At 41.1% G+C, this 27,911-nt stretch overlaps 1 long non-coding RNA gene across 1 annotated transcript; it reads left to right on the forward strand.

The window, feature by feature from the left end:
• Positions 1 to 27,911, forward strand: LOC114031760. Its single transcript, XR_003567771.1, has 3 exons — positions 1 to 276; positions 11,121 to 11,154; positions 27,830 to 27,911. It is a non-coding gene; the product is annotated as an uncharacterized LOC114031760 (long non-coding RNA).

Here is a 27,911-nt window from a genome sequence, read left to right on the forward strand (position 1 = left end):
CTGGTCTCCGGCTAGGGAAGTCCCTAGGCGGCCAATCTCCTGGCGCCTGGAGAAAACCAAAAAAGAAAAAAAAAAAAGATAAAAGTATAGAACATCTCCCTCTCTATTATTAATTATTATTATTTATCTTGCGTGTAATCCATTCCTCCCTAGTGCCTCCTCCCTTTCCTGCTTCTCCTCCTGTTGTAACATGCAATTAGCGATCCTGCAGCCACATTTCCAGGGGTGCTAAAGTTCATTTCGCTTATAGCCACCATGGGGAATGGGATGAACAAGGTAATGTATGTTTCTGTTTGTTTGTGCTTGCTTGTTTGTCTGCTCATTTCACCTCTGTAGGATTGAGAGCTGGGAAAGGTGTAGGAAGCCTTGATTCCTTCCTTGGTAGCCCCTTCCCCCTGGTTTCACTCCCCACCCCGCCACCCTCCACCCTGCATCTTCCTCCTTTAATTGTGCTTAGCCAGTTGTCGGAAAAAAACAAAAAAAAGCATGCTTTGCTTCTTCGTTCAGACAAATGTTTGCATTTTTAAGACTGTTGTAGATTTGGTTTTTTTTAAAAATACTTTTAATATCTGGTTGGGGCAGGGAGGTGGGTGCTACAAGCGGTGGGGAACGGATCTAGAATGAGACGGATGCTTCTGCAATTTCTTTTTATGGGGGGAGGCGGGTAGAGGTCAATGCTGTTGAAAATCCCCCGCCCTCCCTCTTGGGAAGTCTTCCCGGCAAACAGCCCCCAGGCGTTTGCCCGGCACGCTGGATGCCTTCTGTGGCTGAGGACCACTTGTTCTCCCCAACCACAGTGCCCTTTTAAAAGCTAGTTACACTTGCTGGGCTAGGACGTGGTTCTGACCTGTCCCCAGCGGGAGCGCGGTAGAGCTGAGAGCTTTGTGGTTCCTTCTCTCTTCTTCCCCTCCCCTAAAAGGCTCTTTAAACATCGCCCACCCATCTCGTGGGTCATCTGGGCGTCTTCTCAGAGTCTTCTCTGCTGTCATTTCCTTTATTTCCTTGGGTACTTCCCTACCCTCCACTCCCCTAGAGGTTTTTTTTTTTTTTTTTTGTTTTTGTGGGTTTTTTTTTTTTGTGTTTGTGTGCCCTTTCCCCCCCCCCACGTGCCTGTAGAAGTTGCATGGGACAGCTACCTATTAGGCTGGTGGTGGGTGGGACTCTGTTTAAAAGACAGCTGCCCATCTTGGATGAATCGAATTCAGAATCAGCTTTTTGTCCACAGTTTGTGCCCGGGTTCTCGACCATGAGTGAAACCTGTTGTCTTCCCCATACCCCCACCTCCTCCCGATAGCTCCCTCTCCATCCTCGGGCTGATGACTTGGGCCAGAAAATCGGAACCTTGTTTGCTTTTGCCTGAATAGGACCCATTTTTCTCCGGCCCGGCTCTTTTGTCTCCCGGCTTGTCAGCCCCACCCTGGGCTTGTCCAGTTTCCCCTTGCCCCACCCCTAGGCGGGTGTTACTCTCTGGTCCTGTGGTCTGGCTGTTCCTTTGACGTCTCAGGAAGGTGGTAGAATCCAGGCTCTGCCCTTGCTCCCTGGAAGGATTGTGTTGAACTGGTAGCCAGAAATCCCTTGAAAGGAAACGACCCTTTCCCAGTTAGTCTTACACCCCCGGATGAGTGCATTTATTCCCCTTTAAAATGGTCCGACTAAGTGGGAATTGTTTGCTTAGATTCTGCTGCTTTTAACTCAGGGGCCAGCTTCCTCTGGCCCTTGCTTGAGTGCCACCAGTGGAAATACCAAATAGTGGAAAGTAAAAACAACAAATAGGATAGTAGAATGAGAGGAACATGCATAGGATGATGAATAGCATAAGTTGTCTAAATACTTTAACCTTCCAAACTAATACCTGCTTTCAGAGACTGTAGTGGGAAGTATCAGAGTAGTGTGGGAAGGAATCATTTTGTGTATTTGGTCCAGGGTATGTATCATCACCCTGGTTTTGCTTCAAGGATCACGAATCTAAAGCTGGAAAGGACCTTAGAAGTCATCTAGTACAACCCTCTCATTTTAAAAATAGAGAAACTGAGGCTCAGGGTTTAGCAAGGTTGGATTTTGAAGGAGGGTCTTAACCATTCCAAGTTAAGCATCCTTTCCACTGCATCAGACCTTATTTTTTTTTTCTCTCAGGAGAACAAGTTTAAATAAGAGAGGAATACTTTCTCAAGTTGGGATATTCTTTATTATGCCTTTCAGTTCTTTGATTCTCTGCTTTAAAAAAAAAAAGTGCCAGTCACCAGTTTTGGGGATAGGTTAGGCTTTGGATTGGTAATGATTTCATGCTAGTGGACTTTGGGTTCCAGTTTAAAATGTTTCTTATTTGAATTGCCCCTTGTTGCCTCTGAATGTTTAATTGATAGAACAGTTTGCTATGTATTAAAATATATACAGATGAAAATTGATTCAGGAATTCTACAAGTTGGTAGTTTTAGTCTTTGTAATGAACAGCAGGGCTTTTTTATTTGCCCATTTCCTCCTAAACTTTTTCCAAATGTGTTATTATTGTTATTACTAATTTTTTCTGGCAACAGCAGCACTAGGTAAGTAGGACAGTCATTTTGCATTTTGTAAACAAAGACATAGTGATTTGACCAAGGTCATGTGAATAGTTATTGCCAGAAATGGGATCAGAACTCTCGTCTCCTGACTCCCTGACAGTGATTCTGTTGGTCAGATCTTTGCTTTAGGTATATCAGTTTGGCAGCAGTTGGAGAGGGGAGAGACTGGAGCAAGGGAGACCACTTAGAAGGCTATTGTAATAGTCCAAGTGAGAGACTAATGAGTCTCAACTAGGGTGATGCTTGTGTGAGTAGAGAGAAGGGGATGACAGATGAAGAGATTTTGTGGAAATAGGATGAACAAGATTTGGCAGTTGATTAAATTTGAAAGTACGGGAAGAATTAAAGATGACCTTAGAATTAATGATGAACCTTAGTGACTAGAACAGTGGTGATGCCCTCAACAGATGTAAGCTTGGAAGAAAAGTGGTTTTTGGTGAGAAACACGATGAGTTCTGTTTAGGATGTGTTGAGTTGGGGATGCCAATAGGACATCCTGTTTGAAATGTCCAATAAGCAGTTGATGATCAAGAGAGAGAGACTTGGTCTGGAAACACAGATTTGGAATGTAGAAATGATAACTAGGTAGAAATGATAATTAAACATGGGATATGATGACGTTACCAAGAGACCATATAGATGGAAAATGGAGAGAATGCATTATCTGAATGTATACTATAAGGGTGCTGTTTTCAGGTCCTCATGCAGACTAGAAGTTAGTAGACAACTTCCAGGAAGCGTATTGGTAGTAATAATAGCTACCGTTTATATAAAACTTCAAGGTTTACAAAAGTAGTATACATGTTATCTCATTTGATCCTCACAACAAGAGGGGGGAAGAGAAAAAGAGAGAGAAAGAGAGAGAGAGAGATGGGTGTGTTGTATGACTTGCCCTGGGTCACACAACTATGAATGTCAGCAAGAGGCAAGATTTGAACATTTGAATTCACGTCTTCTAACTTCAACACTCCATCTATTGGGCCACCTAGTTGCCTAATGATCGATCTTGTTAGAGGTATATACTTGCTGAATATTAATTTTATTCAAAATCTGTACTTTAGGTAAACACAGTACTTTGTGATACCTTTGAAAAATCTGATAAGACTGTGTTAAGAGTCACTGGTCTTGGATTCTAATCATGGCACTGATTGTATCTGTGTGACTTTGAACAAGTCACTTTGCCTTTCTGGGCCTTGGCTTCCTTAGTTATAAAGTGAGAAGATTAGACTAGATGGATGGCTAAGATTACTTCTGGCACTAAGTCTGTAATCCATCGACTCCTTCAGTCTCTGAGCATCTGCTTGTGAGTGGGGTGGCTACTTAGGTCATAAAAATAACCCACAACTTTTAAAGATGTGTAGGGCTTCCTTGAAACAATCCTGTGAGGTAGATAGTTAAGGTTTTTTTATCCCCATTTTACAGATGAAGTAAAGGATGCCCAGAGAGTTTGTTTCCCCAAGGTCACATAGTTGATGAATGGCAGAAACACGGGCTCACTGTTCTTTTCACTCCATCAGGGTAGGGTGGTGCTTCCTGCAGTCCGTGAGCAAAAAACTCATGGTCCTCTTATTGCCCAGTTTCATTATTAATTCTCCTCAATCATGGCTGGTCATTGCATCAATCATAGTTCTTTATGGTTGTTAGCAAAGTTGTTTGTCTTTATAGTATTTTTGTGGCATAACTTATCCTCCTGGGTCTGATCATTTTATTTTTTCAAAATTGTGCATTTGTACAAGATTAATCCAGTAGGCATTTGGGTTTTTTTTGTTTTGGTTTGTTTTTTTTTTGTTTTTTGTTTTTTTGATGAGGCAATTGGGGTTACGTGACTTATAGTGAGTGTTATGTGTCTGAGGCTGTATTTGAACTCAGGTCCTCCTGACTCCAGGGCCGGTGATCTATCCACTGTGCCACCTAGCTGCCCCCATAAGCATTTGTTAAGTACCTATTGTGTGCAAGGTTGTGCTACAATTTGTCCCCCCAAAATGATTGCAGTTGCAATGTCTTTCATATGTTGTCATTCCGAATTTTGACACGTGGAGTGGTTCAGTCATCCTTAGGAAGATTGGCGTGGAGCAGGGCTCTAGCTGGAGTACAGACAGAGGAGGTTAAGACATCTTTTCTGGTAGCTGTAGTGCCCAATCCACCAGTCAGGAAAACCTGAGTTCTTGTCGGGACTGATACTTAGTAACTGTACAACATTGGGTAAGTTACTTAACCTCTGTCTGCCTCCATTTCCTCAGCTGTAAAATGGATATAATAATAGCAACCTTGTGTCCAAGGTTGTTCTAAAGAAAAAGTGAGGTATTTGTAGAAAGTGCTTTGCAAACCTTAAAGTACTATTAAATGTTAGCAATTATTATCTTTATTATCATTGTTGTTATTGTTATTACTACTACTATAATCTTTCTTAGTTTCAAGATTTTCCTGTTGTAGATAAACTCAAAGATATTTATGAATCATAGGAAGACACAGGAAGGAAAGGGGACATACTCCTTTTGGTGGCAAGTGCCTTGTAACTTTCATGATGCTATGTCTGTGTGGTGTCCCAACATGTGGGAGGCCATGTGGTATGGAGGAGAAAGTGATGATGGCTCTGGAGTCAGAAGACCTGGGTTTGAATCCTGTCTGTTTTCTACTAGAGGCTGGTTGGTCCAGTGGATAGAGAGCACCGGGCTTAGAGGCAGGAAAATGTGAGTTCAGGTCCAACCTCAGACAAGTCACTTAACCTCTGTTTGCCTCAGTTTCCTTAACTGTAAAATAGGGAAAATAACAGCTCCTACCTTTTAGGGTTGTTGTGGGGATCAAAAGAGAAGACATTTGTAAAAAGTGCTTAGCACCGTACCTGGAACTAAGCTATATAATTGTTTATTCCCCTTCCCTCCCCCCTACTGTGACTTTATGCAAGTCACTTAAACACTCAGTGGTTTAGTTCCTTCACCTGTCACTAGTTAACTGGTAAGGTTCCCTTTTACTTTCCCAACCTCTATGTAGAACCTTTGGTTTTTAGTTTCTTTCCCCTCCCTCCTTCCCTTCCATTTAAAAGCTTTTTTTTTTTTTTGAAAAGCATAACATCAAAATTCTGGATGCATCAGCTTTGAGATCCTTCCTTGTCTTATTGCAAACCTGTGGAATCTGAGGCCCAGTAGCATCAAGTAACCATCTATAACATGTGATCCTTTGGGGAGACAACTAAATCTTCTTCCTGCATTTATGTATGGTGACTTGGAGCTCCCAGGAAGTCATACAGCCCCTGTTGACTTTGAGGAAGGAAATCCGGTCTTTCTGGTTCCCATTTTTGTTTATTGAGATATTTTGTAACTTGTACCTGTTTGGATAGGTTATTAGACCTGGTATCTCAGAGCCCCAAAGTTGAATTGAGAATTGGGGATGGATGTGTGTGCCTCAGATAGAATTGGGGTGAGGGGAATGCAAATATCATCAAGTACGAATAAAAAGGTGGGGATTTTTTTATAAGTCAGATGTATTTCTTCTTTTTGAAGCACTTGGTCTGCTTTGACCATCCTGTAAGAATAGGTCAGTTAACTGCCATATACTCAAGCAACAGTATACAACCTCTGAAAATGGGAGGCATTGCTCAGGATTCAGGCATCTGTTGCTAAGAATCATTAGGAAGAGCTCAAAATATTAACAAGTGCTGCCATTCCCTTGGAAGGCGAGTGCCTTCACTATTTATCCATGGACCAGAAGTCTTTGTTCCTTTCTGACTGGTATTGTGTCAGAGCTTCTTCTTTGTCTAGGAGGTAGCATGGGCTAAGGTTTTGTCTCAGCTACTCTCAAGGCCTTGCTGTTTATTTCTGTAATGTGTCCGTACTTAGTTTTGGGGGCCATCCTTTTTTCGCTTCGAGGGCTATTCACTAGCTACTGCTCCAGATTTTTATCCCTCCTCTGGTCGTTCAGTACAAGCTATCTTTCTGTGAGAAGATTTTCTTTCCTTTTATTTTCTTTTGGTAAGGCTGCTTGCATTTACTTGTATAAATAGCATCTGACATTGTCACATAATGAGATTTTTATTTTTATTTTTTAGGCATATAGGATCATAGATTTATAGCTAGAAGGGAACTTAGAACTCAGTGATTCCAAAACCCTCCATTTTACAGTTGAGGAAACTGAGGCCCAGAGAGGTTGATCTACTTGCCTAGGTTGACACAGCATTTTCTGAGTTGGAATTAGAATCTAGGTCTTCTTGACTCCAACTCCAGTGCTCTGTCTCACAATGCCTCTCAACTGATGAAGTAGTGGTGAGGTGGTTTTCTCACTTTCCCTGAGAATATAAGTTTTAAAAAGTATCTACTGCTGACTGCCTTCACATCTTTTAGTTTGATTATACGATCATGAGCTTTAGACCTTCCAGAGTGGGAAACCTGTGGCCCCCAGGCCTCATGTGGCCTTCTAGGTCCTTGGGTGTGGCCTTTTGACTGAACCCAAGTTTTACAGAACAGATTCTTTTATTAAGGGGATTTGTTCTGTGAAGTCTGGATTCATGCACTTGAGGACCTAGAGGGCCACAGGTTCCCTCGTCTTGTAGGCCATCGAATCCAGTCCCTTCATTCTACAGATGAGGAAACTGAGGCTTAGGAAGGATAAGTTACTTCCCCAAGGTCACATAGATAGCAAGTTGCTGAGGTAGGATTTGAACCCAGGTTTCTGCCTCCAGAGCTTTCTATCATACCACACAACTTGATATCTTGTCATATATAGAAATAAGGGAGTCATGACCTGAGTATTGGACCGGCTATCACTGGGCAATCATAATGCCATCTCTGGCTCTTGAAAGTCTGCCTTGATTTCCCAGTCTGAACAATGGATAATTTCCCCTTATTGGCCTTAATACAGATTTTAGTAGCACAGCTTCATCTTCTAACAGCTTACTCTAAGCAATAAAAGTCTTCACACTGCATATGAAGTTCCTTTTGCTCTTTCTCAGTTATTTCTTCGAATCTGACTTGCTGCTTGTTTCCAGGATCCCTGGTTGGCTTTTAGCACTTGTCCCTCTGCTCTGATGTGGCTTTGGTTAGTGACCTCCTTTTGGATGCCCATGGAGTGAAGCAAGAGAGAAAGGCCTGTCAGTTCCTGGACATCAGACCCTCCTGCTCGTCTTATCTGTCTGGCATCTCTTGTACCTTGTTGTTTTCCTCTTGTAGTGGTTGTTCATTCATTTAACAAATGTTTATTCATTAGCTACTATGTGCAAACCAACATTCATAGTTGAGCAACTCAGTCCCAGCCTTCTGGGAGTTTGTGAATCTAGTAGGAGATGGGAGTTGAGTAAAGAGGTACGTGCTAGACATTTAGACAGGAGAGTCAACTGTAGAGGTGTGGGTAGAAACTCCAGGACAGGGCTATGGCTAGAGAAAATGACTGAGAGCAGGATCTTGGGGAACTAGGTTTGGGAGCTGGGATGAGGAAAAGGAGCCAATGGTAACAGAAGAGTTCCTTTGTGGAGTGGCATCTGAGCTCTCCTAAAGGAGGTGAGAGAAAGGAATGTTTTCTATTATATTAATAACCCATTCTATTATATTAATAACCCATTTTTAATTAGGATCCAGGCTTTTTATTTCTTCATTCAGGGACCAACTCCTGTAGGTCAGTCAGCCAGTCTCTGAACGCCATGGCTGATGGAGGAAATTGGGCTGGCTTATCTGCTTCTCTATCTTGGGCAGGATTCCACCCAACCAGGAGACCTTACTTCTGTTTGAAGCGTAAACAGAATCTAAATCTAGGTGAATTCTTGCCCTGAGGGAATAAGCTCATGCCCTTGCACCCCTCCATTGGAGTTCAGGGTGACTCAGCTCATGAAGGAGAAAACCCATTAGAGTGGTCTGGGTAAAGTGGGTTCCTTTGTCCATATTGTTGGAGGTGGCTAAGTCTCATGATCAAGCCACATTGTCTGCAGGAAGAGCTGAAGACTTCTAGCTTACCCCCTTATTAATTGTTCACCAATCAGAGTTGATTTTCACCTGTCAGGGGCACCCCCTTTTCTAAAAGTACGTTAAGGCTTCCAGTCTCTTCATGTCTTTGTCTTTGGCTAGTGGGAGAAACCAGTTACCATCAATTTATTATTAGCTAGCCTCATTTATAAATTGATTATTAATTACCCAGAAACTCTGTCTCTCAGGTTTGTCATTGGTCACACAGGCTGGGATGAGAAGAGGTGAGAAGGGAGGATTCTCCAGGTATGGAAGGCAGATTTGGGGAAATAGGATCAGACATTTAGAGCTGGTAGGGACTTTAAAAACCCAGTAAGTCTAACTTCTTTTTTCAGAGGAGAAAAACTGATGTGGAGAGGTGAGGTGACTTACCAGGGTCACACTGCTAAGTGTCTGAGACATGATTTGAACCTGACTTTTTCTGATTCCAAGTCCAGTACCGTACTGTCCCAAACAGCAATTTTAGGATCATAAGATCAAAGTTCTGCTGCTGGAAAGGACCCTACAGGCTATCTAACCCAACCTATCTCTTTAGAGATAGGAAACTGAGGCCCAGGGAGGTTGTGACTTGACTAGGATCACACAGGTGATGAATAACAGTCAGGATTTGAACCTAGGTTGCATGAAAGGGAATAATGTGAAATAAACTTAGAAAAGTAAGCACCTTCCCATGCGTTTGATAAAACTTGAGGAGGTGGCTTTTGTTCTAGTAGTGGTTCTCTGCATGATATACTGAGGCAGGGACCATCAGTGCTTCAGGAAGCCAGCACACAGCATTCAGTTGGTTGGACTGGAACAAAATAAGTGGAGGTTTCATTTGGAACTAGTAATGTCTGAAAGAATCTGTGCTGCCCCTGTGCTGACAGGAGGGTGTTGCTGGGATGTCAGGAGGGAAATGTCATTAATGCTGGCATGTTTGGTATGCACTTTAAAAAAACATCATACCATACATTGGAGCTGGCATATTTTTAGACACCCTCAACTGTTGGACATATATGGATTTGAGAATGCTAGTGAAGTATGCTGGCAAATCAGAAAGCTTCTCAGATGTGAAGTTAAGGAGTGTGTGTGTGTGTGTGTGTGTGTGTGTGTGTGTGTGTGTGTGTCTGTTTAAAACACACTTAGAGTCTTGATTGTATCTACAATCTGATTTTTGGAAGAGTGGAGGAAAGCCTTTGGCGTTTTATGTGACATTCAGCTCTTATGTGTCTGTTTAGGGCTCATCTGAATTTCCAGATTCCAGAAAATTGAATGAGGGAGAAGAAAAAGAATTTGGGGAATTTAAGGTGGCAGGATGGGCAGAGAAGAAAAGCCAAGAGAGTTGGGTTAGTAGTAGTTAGTAGTAACACCTGCCTCCCATCACCTTGACGAGAAAGGCCAGAGAAAAGGCACCATAGCCATACCAATCTAATTCCTGTGCTTAGAATAATAAGATGTCAGAACTTGAAGGGACCCGAGCAGTGTTCAAGTATAGGATTTCTTAACCTAGAGTCCATGAATAGGCGTCAGGGGATCCGTGAATTTGGATGGGAGAAAAAACTTAGATCTTTATTTTTACTATCTTCTAACTTACATTTTTTTATTTTTAAAAATGTATTTATTTTTAGTTTTCAACATTCACTTCTATAAAATTTTGAGTTCCAAATTTCTCCCCCTCCCCAAGATGGCGTGCAATCTTATATAGGTTCTACATACACATTCATATTAAATATATTTTCACATTAGTCATGTTGTAAAGAAGAATTAAAATCATCGGGAAGAACCACGAGAAAGAAGAAACCAAAAAAAAGGGGGGGGGGCGTAAATAATCTGCTTTGATCTGTATTCAGACTCTGAATGTGGATAGCGTTTTCCATCATGTAACTTACATTTTTATGAATGTTGGCAACAATATGTAGGGGTACATAGACTTCACCAGACTGTCAAAGAGAGGTGCATGACACAACAAATTAAGACTGTCTGATCTAGTCCAGCTTCCTTATTTTATAAAGGAGAAGATGGATGCCAGGGATATAAAGTTACCTCATCATGGTTCTACACTGGTTACTTAGAGAAGAAGCCTACTGTCTTCTGACTCCCCAGTCCAATGCTGTATCCAATACAGATGCATTTTCCTGTATGCCCAGGGTTGCCCTCGGGTTACAGATTTAAAGGTAGAAGGGACCTCAGAGTGGTTATCTGGATTAGTTCTCTCATTTTACAAATGGGAACACAGAGAAGGCCAGGGGATGGTAGCAGGGCCACCTCTCACGTTCAAAGTCTTTTCTTGGAAAGTGGATCACCGAGAGCGAAAAAATTGGGAAGTAGTGGGGTTGTTTCCCTGACCCTTAGCTCTCATAAGTTTGACTGTGACACTTGATCTTCTGTAAAGCCCATTGAGTGGGTTTCTAATGGGTCTGAGGGTCAGATCCTAGACTCCTTAAAACGCCTTGTGATTAAAGGAACTATGGGGTACTAGGCCTGCCCCAAGGGATGAATGGAAGCTGATGCTAAAGATTGTGGAGCCCAAATGTACTCTGAACACCCTCACCTATCCTTTCCTTCATGCCAATGAACGTTTGTCAAACTTTATCCCAACATTTACGTTTTTATGTGCTTCTCTTTCCCCTAGATCCTTCCTGGCCTCTACATTGGCAACTTTAAAGGTGAGTGCCTGATTTAAAAGAACATTTTAAGGATCTTTATCTGGAATTTAGGGGCAGCTTTCACAGACGAAAAAGATGTTTTTAAATGCATAAAATGAGATACTTAAGATTACAAAGGAAACTAATTAATGTTGAAATACAGTAATCTAGCTTTTTTTTTTTTAAAGAAAAAGTTCACAGATTTGGGTTAAGAATTCCTATTTTAGTTGCTGCAGCAAATTCCTAGATGACTATTTTCACCACAGAGGAGAACTTGGTTTTGATTCTAACTCTGCTAGAGGATTTGTTTTACATTGCCTCACCTGCATACTCATTGTCAACCATCTATATTGATTTAATGTTTGCTACCTTAGTTAATCAGCAAGTATTTATTATGTGCCTGTTGTATTCCAAGCCTTGTGCTAGTCTCTGAGGATATAAGGTGAGATAAAGAGCAATTTATAGTCTACTGGGGATACAATATATACCTAGATAAACACTGGATACATACACATGTATCCAATACACAGTGATTGGAAAGGAGTTGGTGGGGTGTTACCTGTCTCTTTATTGTTACTGGATTATAAAATACCCTGAATTCTTGACAATTCCCTAAATCCATGACAAGGACTCGTCTGGTAGATGTATCTTTGCCATAGTTATTTCCATTTAGGGAATTTCCCTTTACTCCCTTTCGACTGAACTTTTGTGATTAGTTGTTCCATTTTTCAGTCGTGTTCTGACTCTTTGTGACCCCATTTGGGGTTTTCTTGGCAAAGATACTGGAGTGGTTTGCTGTTTCCTTTTCCAGCTCATTTTATAGATGAGGAAACTGAGGCAAACAGGATTAAGTGATTTACCCAGGGTCACACAGCTAGGAAGTGTCTGAAGTTGGATTTGAACTTGGGAAAATGAGTTGTCCTGACTTTAGGCCCAGCACTCTACCCACTGCACCACCTACCTGCCCCACTTTTGTTATTATTACTATGTTTATCATTACCGTTTTTTCACACCATAGTTATTTCCTTTGTAATAACGACAATAATAATAGCTAGCATTTATATATCGCTTTAAGGTTGGCAAAGCACTTTATGTGAGTTATCTCGTTAAATCTTCCCAACAGCCTGTGGGCTAGGTACTGTTGTCATCCCCACCCAGTAGATGTATCCTTACATCTCCATGGTAGAGTGTCCTGGCCATGTATTCATGAAGTTCTTTAGAACCAGAGATGATGTGACTAACAAGGGTGGACTAGATTAAAAAACTTGTTAAGGACATGTTGCCACAGGTACCAGACTACAGTAAAATGGCCTTTTTTTTCCACACACGCCTGCCTAGCACACCCCCTTCTCTCCTGAAGAAGCCAAATATAACCCGGCTAGGGGCGGCACAGTCACTGGTGTTAGGCATTTTTAGCTACTGTTTTAATTTGTGTGCTTTCAGGTTCTTGGAATGATTTTTCTTTAAAAAAAATCATTAGTGTTTTCCTACATAATATTTACTTTCTCCTCTTTACCCCTGTGGACTCCTAGTGCCAACTAATTGGCCTCATAGGGAGTTGAGCTCAGGGAGCTGACAGATGCTAATTGCTATTAGAGTGTATTGTTAAAAATAGTACCGTTTATAATTATTTTTGAATTGCTAACTTAGTAAGCTGTGAAATTCTGAAAAAGCAGCCACGGTGGTGGGGGATGTCTATGTAGATACCATTGTGGACTCACTTAGTGAATTGTTTATGTAGGGAATTTTATTTCCTTGGCACTTTTTTTATCCAGACCTTTCTACCTCAGGTCCACACTTGTATAGTAGCCTTGACATGATCTCCTTGACTCCAGCCTCTTTTGTCTCTACCCCATCCTGAACACCACCACCAGATTAATCTTTCTGAATCTCTGCTTTGAGCATCTAATTGCTCTGCTCAGAAATGGTCCCCCATTGCCTATTCAATTCAAGGAGCATTGTTTGAAGCACGTATTCTGTACCTTGGGCACTGGGCCTAGTTAGGGACTGTTGTTGTTTGGTTATTCTTCAGTCATGTCTGACTCTCCGTGACCTCATTTGGGGTTTTCTTGGCAAAGATACTGGAGTGGTTTGCCATTTCCTTCTCCAGCTCATTTTACAAATGAGGAAACTGAGGTAAACAGGGTTAAGTGAATTACCCAAAGTAAGTGTCTGAGGCCGGATTTGAACTGAGCATGACTCTTCCTGACTCCAGGCCCATTGCTTTATCTACTTTGTCACCTAGTTGCCAATCTATTTGAGAGCTGGGAGACTATAAAGACAAAAAGCAGAGAATGCCTGCCCTCAGTGAGCTTAGATCCCTTTGGGGACATGTGTGCAACATCATGAGAAGTGCCATTTATATAACGCTTTAAAGGTTTGCACAGCTACCCTTTGGGGTAGGTGGTATACACCTACTGCAGTGCACACAGACGTGTATACACCAAGGAGTGTAATAGGAGGTAATTTGGGAAAGGAGAAAGCACTAACAACTTTGAGAGGATCAGGGGAGGCAGTGATCAGGGTAATCTGCCCAGAGGAGGTAGCCTTTTGGCTGGGCCTTGAAGGACCACAAAGATTCAGAGAGGGGGAGGTGATGGCGTGTATTTCGGGCATGTTGGGGTGGCCTTGGTGAATGCACACAGGTAGGGATGCATTTTAGAAGTCTGGGGAACAGTTAATCCTGTTGAACTGGAACATGGAGTTCCTGAAGTGGAGTAATGTGAAAGATAGCTAAAAAAAGTAAATTAGAATCAGATTGTGGAAGGCCCCTTATGTCCAAGCTTCAGTCTGGGGTGTAAGGCCTGTCACTGTCTGACCCCAACCTACCTTTTCTGACTTCCCTTGTCAGAGTGGGCTACCTTTATGTATCTCTGGGTCTTTGCTTCTGCCCATCCCCCTTCATTTCTCTTTTCCGTCTTTCAGAATCTCCCAATAAATACTGTAAGACTCGGTTCAAATTCTACCAGCTCCATGAAGCTGTCCTAGGCTGACTTTGTGCACAGTGAGCAGCTGTGGTTGAGTGTTGGATTGGAGTCAGATGTGTGTTTGAATTCTGCCTCAGACACTTAGTAGGTGGGTGACTCTGGATAGCCAAGACTTCTCTCGGCCTCGGTCTCCTCATCTGTACGATGGGGATAATAACAGCACCTACCTCCCAGGGGTTCTGTGAGGATGGAAGGAGATAACAGATGTGAATGAGATAATGTTAAAGCGCTATGTAAATGTCAGCAATAATTAATTTTAAGTTTATCATTGCTTTTTGTTTTCACATTAATCCCTTTCCATTGAAACTTTGTTGTAATAATAATATTAATTATTAAGTTTATCTTTGTGTTTTTTCACACCGTAGTTATTTCCCTTGAATCCCTCTCAACTGAACCTTCATAATAACAATAACGATAATAATAATAGCTAGGGCTTATGTAGTGCTTTAACAGGTTTGCAAAGCACTTTATGTGAGTTATCTCATTTAATCTTCACAACAACTTTGTAAGATAGGTGCTGTTGTCATCCCCATTGTACAAAAGAGGAAACTGAGGCTGAGAGAGATTCCGTGATTTACCCAGGATCACACAACTAGTAGGATTGAAAAGTGGACCTTCCTGACTCCAGGCTCTATACACTCTTCAATGGGTGCGCCTTGCTCTTTTGTAAGAAAGAAAATCAGGGGCAGCTAGGTGGCGCAGTGGTTAGAGCTCTGGCCTCAGAGTCAGGAGGACCTGAGTTCAAATTCCGTGTCAGACCAGACACTTGACACTTACTAGCTGTGTGACCCAGGCCAAGTCATTTAACCCTGATTGTCTCACCAAAAAAAAAAGAAAAATAAAACCAAGTGACAATGTATACTGCATTCCACACCTGTAGTTCCCACCTCTCTGCATATAAGGATTCTTTTGTTTCCTTAATGAGATCTCTTTTTCTACCAGAACTGAGAGCATTTATCCTCCATCACTCACTTGGCATTTTAAATTAATCATGTACTGCCTTGAAACTTTTCTTGGGTTGTTGTGTTGTCTTATTATTGCATCACACTTTCATTGTTTAATTTGGTGTTGGGGTGTGTGTGTCTGTCTCTGTTCTTCTGTTTCTCTTTATTCCCCCCCCCACCCCCATATTAGCTCTCTGAGTACAGCAGCCAGCACTTTACATGTAATAGATGATCAATTCTGGGTACACTAGCCTGGTCCCCAGCACCTTTCTTCAGCATGCTTACCTAATTGTTACATTCCTTTTCTCTCCCTTTGCTGTCTCTCTGGGCTTTTCCTAGAGGAGGATCTGGGAGAGCCCTTGAGGCCTGGCATTCTGAACAACCTTGGTTATTTTACACTCTTTTCCCCCCTCTTCCTTGTCCCTTCTGGCTTAGAGCTCTGGCCCTCTTTGTCACTGGGTAACTCAGAAAACCAGTATTTAAGTTTTATGAAGCATAATATGAGGCTACTTTATGAGACCACTTTCATTTGGGGACAGCCCTTTAAAAAGATAGCCTGACTTGACCTGACTGCATTACTGAAAACTGTTAAGCAAAAATAATATCACAAGTCCATGAGACATTGCATGCAACTAGATTTATTACAAGAGAAATGATCTTGCCTGTGAAACCTTAAGCAGGCACAAAGAGTTTACTATCCAAACAGAAACTTGCACATTTGTGAAATTGCGACAGAGGGGGAGAAACAGAAATCTCCACCTAAATGGGAGTGGCAGGGGAGGAAAAATAATGAATAATTAAGATGGTAAACACTAGCATTCTTTTCCCTTAGAAATTATTAGACTATGAAGACAGGGTGGTCTGCTTATCTACAAGGGTCTTAGCTGCACAAGCAGTTTTCCACTCTAGTGTAGACTGACTGGAGCCTGTCTTGAATCCCAAGGACACACAAGGAGTCCAGTTTGGCGTACAGACAACAAATTATGTCAGCTGGGGGCTTCAGCCTTTACCTGTTTAGGCCTCCTGCGTACTTCAGGCCCAGTGTTTCTGGAAAATATGGCAAATCAGAAAGACAAGTTCAGGGGCCCCCTTAACGTTCCGTCCCCTTACCCCCACATTGGTCAAAGGTGACTCTTGGGTACACTAGTGACCACAGAGAGTGTACTTGGTAAAACATTACCATGGATTCTACCAAGGATGGCCCCAGTTACAAAGTGAGATCAGAACCGTTAACCAAACACAGTACAAGCTGTAGTAAGAAAGTCCAAAACCAGGGACTAACCTAAAGGGGAAAATCAAAATAACATCAAGATAATCAAGAGAACTTAGTATACAGATATAGAAAATAAAAGCCAAAAGGGTGCAATAACGGACATCAATGGTAACAAACATTAAGTCATCTTGAAATTTGGTAACCCTTCCCAATGGCCATTCAATCAAATTTGGTCTCAGATGTCCCCTGTGGTTGTCTGGTTCCTGGCGCGTCTTTCCTTGGGGCAGTCTGGAAAATATCATCATGTCCTCAGGAGCACCACTTCAGTGGACTTCCTTTCTGGTTCCAAGTTACTTGTAAAGACTTCTTGGACGTACCTGCTAGGATCTTTTGCAAAAACAGAACTCAGTATAAGATTTCAATACTACTCGTGGTGAAAACCAGTTAGAACCTTGAAGTTCCAATTTAATCAATAACAGAGCTAAAAGGGGAGCACCAACTTAGGAACCCAGAGTTCACCTGAAATTTTAAAAAATTTAGGTTACAAATATATACTTTTTCTATCTTACTTTAAACTCTGTACTTGACATAAACACTGTTTATGCTGAAGGGTTAGTGTTATATTGATATATGTAATACATCAATACTAGCAAACTAAACATTTTAAATACCACAGAAGGCAGAACTCTCAAAATCTTCCAAATTACTGACTTGACCTGACTGCATTACTGAAAATAAACTCTATGAATTTATCTATGCTGTGTAATTATAGTATTCAACAAAGGGCCGATTTCTTTTCTCATCTGACAAGCTAAATACAGTTGGATGTGGTCTGGACTCAAAGGATCATTATTTCTATTTTGATGGGTGCAGGGATATTGCTAAGAAGTCCTTTATACAACCGTTTCCTTCCCCTCCCCTTTAGCCATTTTATACAGGAGAAGATTGTGAATAGGGACCAAATCTGTGATTTCACTGGTATGGGGAACTCTTGGTTGAGGAATGTCTCTTTACCAGTGCATCACCTGGGCAACACAGGAGTCTTAAGAGACTTGTCTAGAGTATTGAGAAGTTAAGTGACTTCCCAGGGTCTACAGTGTGACTTGACTCAGATCTTCCTGGCTTTGACTATTAACCATTGTGTCTGGATCATTACCCTTGATTCTGGGCTGCCTCTGCGGGAGAAGATTCAGCTAGGTGACCCAGAGCTCTGGGCCTGGAGTCAGGAGGACCTGAGTTCAAATCAGATCACTTCAGCCCTGGAATTCATGCCTCAGAAGTACCCTCTGCCACTCGGGCCCTCCCTCTGATTGGAAGGGGGGGAATTCCTTCCAGAATCTCCATTTAAGGAGGGCACCAAGGCCAGCCATCTCTTCATTTCCTGTCAGACTACTCCGTTCTGGACTTTTCCATCATTGCCTTGTATCTTCTCCTTCCCTCTCCTTTCCTGACCCCCCTTCCCCATCTGCCTTTCAGAAACTTCCTTTTATGTATTAACTTCCCCATAAGGATGTAAGCTCCTTGAGGACCTGAACTATCTTTTTGCTTATATTTGTATTTCTAGAGCTTTGTGCCTGACACATAGTAAGGGTTTAATAAATGTTTGTTGACTTGACCTTTGCCTCAGTTTCCTCCACTGTAAAATGGATGTCTGTCTGTCTGTCTATCTATCTTCATTTTATAGGGATGTTGTGATTTTATTCCTAGACCAAATGAGATAATACCTGAAAAGTGCTTAGCATGGTGCCTAGCACATATTAGGTACTTAATTTTATTAGGTACTCCATTTTATTATCATTAAAATATTGTCTGGATGGTGGTACTAGATTAGATTTTCTTCACAGTGGAGTCCAGGTAAATCCCTAAAGGTTTGGCTAGTTGACTGGTGGTCCTTGTTCTTCTTACTTCTTCTCTTCCCCAGCCCCCATCTTGAACCTTCTTCACAAAATATAGAGAGTCTTGATTATCTTTCAGGGCACTGGACAAATATCTGACTGCCTTCTGGAGGTAGCTCAGTGTTGCTCAATTGAGAGCCCACTAAAAATTATAGAATCTTAGGATTGGAAGGGCTTTATAGAAATCAAGCCTCATGCCCCTCTAAGGCATGAATCCTGTCCGTGTCATCCCTGATAAATGCTAGTTTACCCTCTGCCGAAAGGCTCCCAGTGGGGAGACTGTTAAGTGATTAATCTACTACTTCTTAAGGAAGCTGCTTCCTCCTTAGGCTAGGTCTCTAATAATTAATTATTAACTGTTAATTAAAAAATGTTTGAACTTTATTTAAAATTCTTATGTCAGTCTGAAATTTGCTTTCCTATAATTAGGTTCCACTTTTGCTCCTCCAGGGCCAAGCAGAACATGTGGTAGCCCTTCAATATTTAAAGGTGATGACTGTGCCATCCCTCCTGCCCACAACCTCCTCCCCTCTGCTCACCACATTTTCCAAGCCAAACATGCCCAGTCCATTTACCTGGTCCTTGGGATGACATGGTTTCAATGCTCTCATCAGACATGTCATTCTTTCCCAGATGTGGTCCAGTGTGTGTGTGTGTGTGTGTGTGTGTGTGTGTGTGTGTGTGTGGGTGTGCGTGCGCGTTTTCCAAAATGTTGTGCTTATAACTAGATTCTGTACATCAGATGCAGTCCCACCAGTACAGGGTAAAATGAGACTATTACTTTCCTGGCTCTGGATGCTGTTTTTCCATTAATGAAGTCTAAGATAACATTATCTTTATTTTATTTTATTTTGACGAGGTAATTGGGGTTAAGTGACTTGCCCAGGGTCACACAGCTAGTAAGTATCAAGTGTCTGAGGCTGGATTTGAACTCAGGTCCTTCTGAATCCAGGGCCAGTGCTCTATCCACTGCGCCACCTAGCCGGCCCGTCTTAGCTCTTGTACCATTCAGGGAAATCACCCTAGTGAAGATGGGGCCCAGTATCCTTGTCACCATCAATACCAACTGTGATCTAACTGCCACTGACTGGCAGGTACGCAAATGAGCCTTGAGGTCAGTAGCAATCTTCATACCACCAGCTTGGTTTCCAGCCCTACCCTCAAAGGCATAATTCAGGGAAGCAGCTCTTGTGAAAATATGACCTGGCAGTTTTGTCTGCAGGTGCTGTGGTCCCTGCATCCTCAGCAGCCACAGTTACTGATGGCTCAGAAAAGAAAGCTTTTGTCACCAAAGTCCTTGGCACTGTCAAATGATGCAACATCAGAAATAGATACGGTTTTTATTAATGGAGATGACATTAAGGAAAATGCATTACCATCTGCTTTGCTGTTGCACCCTAAGGACCACTGAGAGTTTCCATCTGACTTGTAACTGAAACCTCTTATATGTGTTGTCTCCCTTTATTAGATGTGAGCGTCTCGAGAGCAAAGGCTGGCTTGATTTTCTATTTGTATCTCCACTGCTTAGCCTCTCCTTGTCATGTAGTAAGTGCTTAATAAATGCTTTTTCATTCATTCATCTCCCTGATGAACTAGCCTATTAACCTTGTCATACAGTTTGACATGACTTTTTCTTAGTCAACCCATAGGAGTTCAAAATAATCACCTCTCAACCATCCCTTTCAGGCTCTATCCCAGACTTTTACCAGCATTTTACATGAAACTCACTAATTTTCTTGGATAAGATTTGCTGCTTCCAGTTCTATGATAACTCTCCTGTTGGATAACCATTAGTGTTTCAACAATCACACTTGTGATTTCTTTTTATGGTTACAAGGGTCATTCCTTTGGGTTTGAGGCAGCTGGGCATTTTCGTAGTCTCCTCTATTCCAATATCTGATTTTCCCTATCATAGGCAGTCTAAAGATCATTCTTCTCGGTAGGGAAAATTGAATTAACAAAGGAGCTGAGTTTTTCTGCTTTCTCTTCATTGTCCTTTTCTTCCTCAACCACTCTAAAGAGTTCTTTCCCTTCTCTGATTTTCCTCTTGGTCCCAACACAGCTTTAATTAAAGCCTTTTGTGGTTTTTAGCATTTATCATAATTCTTGCTCATGTGTTAGGCTTTAAGATTCTTGACACTATTCTTACAGGACCTTGCCATTCTTTCGTATTCATCATGTTACCTGTCCTTGCTTCTTTCTCTTGTACAGATAACCTCAGAAATTTTTTATTCTTCCCTTCCTCTAACCCCCAGCATCCAATCAGTTGCCAAATCTTGTTGACTCTACATTCAGTTGATTCAAGAAGTATTTATTAGGTACCTGTTGTGTGCATCCAGTTCTGGACAAGGGGAAATGGGATGGTGGTGGTGGTAATAAGATACTACCCTGCTCTCATAGAGCTTAAAGTCCAAACAAGGGAAAAAACACAAATGACTGTATACACAATGGCATTTGATAAGTACATTTGAAAGGTGTAAAACAGAATGCTATTTGTAAATTGCTTAGCAAATTACCTGGCACATTGTAGGTACTATATACATGCTTCTTCCCTTCCCCCTGTATCTGCCTCTGTTCCAGCCTTTCAGTCTACCTCAGGAGTACATCAGCTATTTACCCTAGTGGTCTGTAGTATCCCTAGTGCCAAGAATGATACCTTGAACATGGAAGATATTTTTTAAATTTTTTAGTTGAATAGTGTCCTCTTACCAAGTACCATTCTATTTCTCCCCCTGTTGATCTTTACCCAAATGCTTTCCACCATGCTTTTCACTTCAAGTTGATGGATTTTCATGCAGGTTACCTGTTCCTTGCTTCTTCTCTTTTACAGATAATCTTAGGTGTCTTTGACTCTTCCCTTCTTCTGTCCGTCCACATCCAATCAATTGCCAGATTCTGTTGATTGTAATTTTTATATTCATTTTATCAAATAATACTTTTGTTACCGTAGTTACCCCAGTGTTACCCTAGTTCTTTCCCTAACCAATCTGTTCCTTTTGAATGAAATGTATTTTTCCATTGTTGTACTCCAGACAAGTTGTTTGTCCTGCCTGATCTCTGGTGACATCTATGACCTCATATTTACTGTCTCAGGTTAGGATTTCTAGTTCACTTTCTCTATGACCCATAAGTAGTGCTTTGGTGTATCTGTCACTGAGACCATGAATGTCATTTTAAAAAAACCAGCCTTCCTGATCATATTTATAGTCAGTGTCTTGGCACACAATAGACTCTTAATGAATGTTTACTGATTGATATTTTACCTGCTTAAAAGAAACAGGATATGTAAAAGAAAGGAGAGAAAAAAGCATTGTATATTAAGAGAAAATGGTCATGGGAGGAATTCAGGAGCTAGAGCAGAGAGAACACGAGAGAGAGATTTTGGGAGAAGATGAAGGAGGAAAAAGGAAAGCTGTCTAAAGAAATTGATGTGGATGCATAGGGAACTCAGGAATCAGCTTAGAGCTTAAAAAAACAGGCTACTTGCAAGGTCATGTAATGGAAGATGACTGCCAAATGTGGTATACTTGTATAAGAATAGTATCAGGAGTGCTAACATTGAGATTAAAGCTAGTGAGAAAAATTAAGGTTAGCAAGAGATTTTTTTAAAAGCTCATGGTTTTTAGAAGTGATTGTTGGTAAATCAAAATAAATTAATTAAAAAAAATAAATAAAAACTCATGGTTTTGTGGATAGAGCCCTGGAATCAGGAGGACCTGAGTTCAAATTCAGCCTCAGACATTTGACACTGGCTGTGTGACCCTAGGCAAGTCACTTAACCCCAATTGCCTCACCAAAAAAAAAACCAAACAAACTTTTAAAAAAAAAGCCCATGGTTTTGGGGACGAAAGAGAATTAAAGGGTAGGATTCATGCTTAGAATGGTTAAGACAGTGATAACTGATGACAGAGAAAAGATAGAGCTACTTAATTCTTACTTTTCTTCTGTAATATACAACTACTTTTGTATGTGGATATTTTCTTTCCTGAAAGGGGCAAAAAAAGACATTTATGTGAGGAATACAAATCAAAGCAACTTGAGAAACACAGCCCCTCCGATCTGAGTGCTTGAAGAGAGACAGAGAGGACTTGAGTGAAAGCATGCTCCTTAAAGTCACATTTACTTAAGGCAAGAACAGCTGCAATGCATTGTTGTCTATCACCTTGTTTACATGGGACCAATTTCAGGCTTTTGAAGGATCTATTTCAGAAACTATAAATCAAAAGAACTATTCAAGGACTATGAGAAAACTACAAGTACATTTTTGTACTTATAGTTTATGTTTTAGTTGTAAGAGAAAATGAGATGCTAGAGATGGGGAGAATGAGAAGACACAGTTGCTGTTACCTGAAGAGAAAGCTAACTAGAGACTGAAGTAGAGCCACCCCTTGCCAAAAATGGATCAGAAGAGAAGAGTAGCTGCTTCAGGCTTAAGTCTGGTAGGCTCTCAAGTTGCTCTAGGAGTTGTTTTGTTTGGAGGGGAACTGGATAGTTGCTGAAAGCTTGTTGGAGAAAGCAGAATCCTGCTATGTGAGGTGTTGGTTTGGCTCCATTGCATTTACTGCCATATAAAGTTTGAGAAGTGACTGGGGATCGACAAGCCCTGCTGCTGATGTAGGAGCTGTTTTGTTTGGATGAGAACCCTGTAACTCCTGGGAGCTCATTGAAGAAGCAGAATCCTGCTGTGTGAACTACTTGCTGGGCTTGTCATTATTGCCCAGAGAGCAGATCTGAGGAGCTTTGCAGTTCTCTACAATCTAAGGGAACTGTTTATCATTGAAATAGTTTAAAATTGCTCTAGCAGCCCAAGAGTAGCATAGAAGTGGCTTTATCTAGCAAGGGAGCAGAGAAAAGGAGCTGGTGACATTATATGGGACAGATTTGTCCCTAAAAGAGTCCACTGATATCAAAATCTACAGTCCAGGGTCTTGAACTCTGATAAAAGTTAGAATATGGTAAGTCCATAGAGATCGTGATTTTCTTTAAAGCATGACTAGGAGGGTCCAAGAGGTGCCAATGTTTTAGTCTACTACATACAATCTAATTAGAATAGATTAAATAATAATCCTGTAGCCAGCTCTGCTTACACATTGTGAATTTGTTTGAAAACAAATAGCACGGCAAGAAATGGGAATGAGAAAGGTCAGCTCTTTACTTAGCCCCGCCTTAGCATTTTTTCAGAACTTGACATGCACCAAATTGAACGTCATCTGACTGTATGAGGAAGCACTTGTAGGATCATAGGATTTTAGATTTAGAGCTAAAAGCGGCCTCAAAGGCCATCTCCTCCGACCCCTTGATTTCACAGATGAGGCTTGGGAAGGTTAAATGATTTGCCCACAGTCAGAGAAGCAGTAAACATAAAAAATGGGATCTGAATTCTGATCTTCTAACTCTAGAACCAGGGGATTTTTCTGCATTTTGTATTTCTCCAGTAAATAGAAAATTCTCCAGAAAACAGAAATTCTGTGAAGGCAGAGATGGGCTTGTTTGTCTTTGAATCCCCTACATTTACTGCAGTGCTTGGGATTTGTTGTTCAGTCATTTTCAGTCATGTCCAACTCTTTGTGATTCCATTTTGGGGTTTTCTTGGCAGAGATACTGGACTGGTTTGTCATTTCCTTCTCCAGCTCATTTTACAGATGAGGAAACTGAGGCAAACAGGGTTCAGTGATTTGTCCAGAGTCACACAGCTAATTAAGTTTCTGAGGCCAGATTTGAACCTGACTCCAGGCCTGGTGCTCTATTCACTGCCCCTCCTAGTTGCCTAGTGGGTGCTTAATAAATGTTTGTTGAATTACATTTTACAGAAGGACATTTTGTTCTCTCTCATGTCAGAAAAAGATGGTATGCTAAAAACAGTTGCGTGGGCTGGCTATCATGATGTTACATGTTGAAGCTATGACTATGTTGGTAAATTCCATTTTCTGACTTAGAAATGGTATTGAAACTTGGTAATGCAATCAACTTTTTTATTATACCAAATTATGGAAATGCTTGTTTGATTCCATAAATTAAAAAAAAATAAATAAAAGTTTTAAAAAAGGAAAAAAAAACTTGGTAGCAGAGAGAAATGCCTTGATTTCAAAGATGCCAGTCAATTCGTGCTTTTCTCTAGAGATCTGTCCAGGTCATCCATCCCAGTGCTGTTTTCATGCTGAGGGCAGAACCTGCTTGAAACTTCAGGGTTCATGCATAATTCCTGCATGTGCCAACGATTTGTAGTCTCTGGGTGTTTCAAGACCAAGTGTTTAATTGCATTGCCTTTGAATAAGAGTACTAAGATTTGGAGCCTTAACTGAGTGAACAGGATTTGAAAGTATTCAAGGTTTACTGTCATGAGGAAAAAGTATTTACTAATCACAGAATCATAGAATTTCAGCGTTGGAAGGAACCGCAGCAGCCAACCAGGTCAAGCTAGTATACAATACAGCCAACAAGTGGTTATCTGGCCTCTGTCTGAAGATCCCAAGTGTGAGGGAGAACCTATACTACTAACCCTGATCCAGGGGCCCATTCCCCTTTTGGCCAACTTTTTTAAGGAGTTTTTCCTGCTGTCTAGCTAAGGTTTCTCTTTACAACTTCCTAGTTCCTTTGTAACTGCTCCTAGTCGGGTTTTCTGGGGCCAAGCAAAAGAAGTCTAATCCCTCTTTAATATGACAGCTTTTTGAATACCCGAAGATGGCTTTCATAGCCCCCTTTCAAAGCTCCCTTGAGCCTTCTCTTCAGGCTGCCTGTCTGTTGCTGTTGCCTAGAGAATTGAAATAGTCATGGTGCTTCACTCACCAACTCAGCAGTACCAATGCAGATAAAGATGTGGACAGAGAAGGATTCAGCATATTTTTAAAAATGATGTGGAAAGAGTTAAGCTTGTGAACAAATAGATCTTTGAGATGCAGTGCTGGATTTGGAGTAAGGAGTCCTGGGTTTTAACCCTGTCTCGGACTCTTACTAGTTGTGTGCTTGTGGGTGACTCACTGTACTTATTAGAGCCTCTGTTTCTTCACCTGAAAAGTGGGGATGATTATACTTGAGCTATTTACCTCACTGGTAGTGAGAAAAGTACTTTGCAAACTTTAAAATTCTGTAGGAATGTGGTGTTGTTTAGTCATGTCTGAGTCTTCATGACCCCATGAGTCATGCTATCTATGGGGTTTTCTTGGTACATATAAGTGGAGTAATTTGCTATTTTCCTCTCCAGTAGATTAAGGCAAACAAGTTAAGTGACCTACCCAAGGTCACACAGCTAGTAAGTGTGAGGCTGGATTTGAACTCAGGTCTTCCTGATTCCAGGCCCAGTTCTCTATCTACTGAGCTATCTAGGTTCCCCATAAAAATGTGTTCTACTAGTTTTTTTATATGTTGTATTTAGGCTGAGTTGCATTGACATGTACATGGTAGTCAACAGGATACAAAATAGATTTTTTTTTAAATCTAAAAGTCCCTTTTATTTCATATGTTTTAAAAGTGGATTTGAAATCTGTAGATCTATTAAAGTTCAGAATATTGGTCAAAATTAAACGAATCCTTGTACATAACGTCATCAAATCTAGAGTTGAAGGGGACCTTCCACATATTCTAGACCAAGGCTTCTTAACCTTTTTTGTGTCATGGACCCTGCTGGCAGCCCAGTGAAGCCTGTGGACCTGTTCTCAAAATTATAGTTTTAAATGCATAACATAAATATGTGGATTACAGGGGAAACCTATTGTGTGGAGTTATAGTTACCAGAAATTTTCATGGACCCCAGGTTAACTGCTTTAGCGAGTGCAGTGCCCTCATTTTACAGATCAGAAGATTGAGTGAGGCCAGGAGAAGTTAAATTACTTGCTCTTGGTCAAGCAGCTGGTATGATATAACTACTACCCTACTTTTGTGCTTCTCTTTTGTTTACATCTCTTCCTACATGCTCATCTTTGTTAGTATCACACCCATTGAGCAAGGCAGGCTCCTGGAAAATGAGGACAGCACCTGTTGTACTTGCTTGTCTGAAACATCATCTTTAATGATCAGCCTCCGATGATGTGTATGTGTTGGAAACCCCAATTAGAGCCATGTGATTTTAGTGTTGGATGAATGCACAATTGTCCTTGCTTTGACATGCCAACTGAAAATTACTGATGGTCAAGGAGAGAGGTCAGTATGATGGCAATACTAGCAGCTGGTGGCATCTGGATTTAAAAAGAGATATGATCTATGTGGACAGCTATAAAGTAAATCAGCATTTGAATTTTAGCCCATTAAAAATAATTCTTGCCATTTACCATCTTGTACCAAAATCCATGATGCTGATTTGATTAAAAAGATTCAAGAGGCATGGTTTCTGGGTAATTTAATCATTTTATTATTAAGGCTAGCACATTATTAATAAAAGGATGTTCATTTGACCATCTCTCTTAGACCAAAGACAAACATGGTGACAGGCTCATTGTTTATATACTCTTTAAAGAGTAGGTGTTCTTGCAGGGTGGCAGTCAACTCTGATTGGATAACACAACGGGAGGTGGGCTATATCAAAATGAGAGGCTGAACAGTGACATCATGTCATCTTTGGACTGACTGGGTATTCATACCCAGACCACTTGTAGCCTTAGACAATCTATTCAAAGAATTTATCCCCACCTAAGCCTAAGTAGAATACTATGGGCCTCCACCAGGGTGGGGTCTTGAACTAGAAAGTTAGTCCAATCTCACCAGCGGTGTCCTTCAAGAAACTAAAACTTTTGAAATCAGGGCTTTACAAAAGGGGGGAACTCTGACTCTCCCCAATCATTAGTCTGTAATAATCATTTTTCTCATCTTTAAGTGATGGCTCCTGTCCAAGGTGGGAGAGGAGCATTGTGGCAACTCACATCCTTGCCTTCTTTTTTGTGGGGTGTTCATTTGTTCTGGGACCCAACGGAAGGTTCCAGTTCCTCCTGCACCTCAGCAACCTTTATTTCCATGAAAACAAGGTTCTCTTATTTCTGTTTCTATAAGCTGCTGGGATTCAAGGGGGAATGAGGTCCTAGTACCTTACTGGTCCAGTATTGTTCAATAGCCAACAACAATAGCCAATAGTTCAATAGCCAACAAGCCAGGCAAATTGTTCAATAGCCAACAAGTGATTTCACAGTGATTCTTTTGGGATTCTCAGACTGGAGAGTTTCTATTTCTACCACGGCTTTAATGTGACTAGAAGTATAGAATATAGAAGAAACCACATCCCCATGCGGACTTGTTCACTCATGCCCTGAGAACTAATTGCTTGACAGGTTCCTGTCCTTTCCACCTGGTGCTGTTTTGTTGTTAGTTTTAACTAAGTTTCCTCTCATTAAAAGATAATTACCTGGTTTTAACTTTTGAAACATCTGAATTGTTAGTTGGTAGTATTTTAGCAAAGTCTCTAATTTACAAATGCCATCTGAGGACTTTGCCTCTTCCTAAAGAAAGGCAAGCATTTAATCAGCTTCATTCTTGAAAGCTTGTAAAACCATACGTCAGTTTTTAAGTTGCTTTTCTTTTTTAGAACCAGATACATCTTGAGTATTTCAATTTATGAATTTTCCAGAGAGCCAAGTTCATATGAATATTTCTTTTATTCCGTCTTGAGCTTTAAAATGAGTTGTCAGAGATTGTAAATGTGCTTTGTCTTCTTTCTTTTCTTTTTGGCTGCAGATGCAAGAGACGCAGAGCAGCTGAGCAAGAATAAGGTTACGCATATTCTCTCCATCCATGATAGTGCCAGGCCTATGCTTGA

Source organism: Vombatus ursinus, unplaced genomic scaffold (assembly GCF_900497805.2).
Source record: "Vombatus ursinus unplaced genomic scaffold, bare-nosed wombat genome assembly UNPS02000577.1, whole genome shotgun sequence".
NCBI classification, from domain to species: domain Eukaryota; kingdom Metazoa; phylum Chordata; class Mammalia; order Diprotodontia; family Vombatidae; genus Vombatus; species Vombatus ursinus.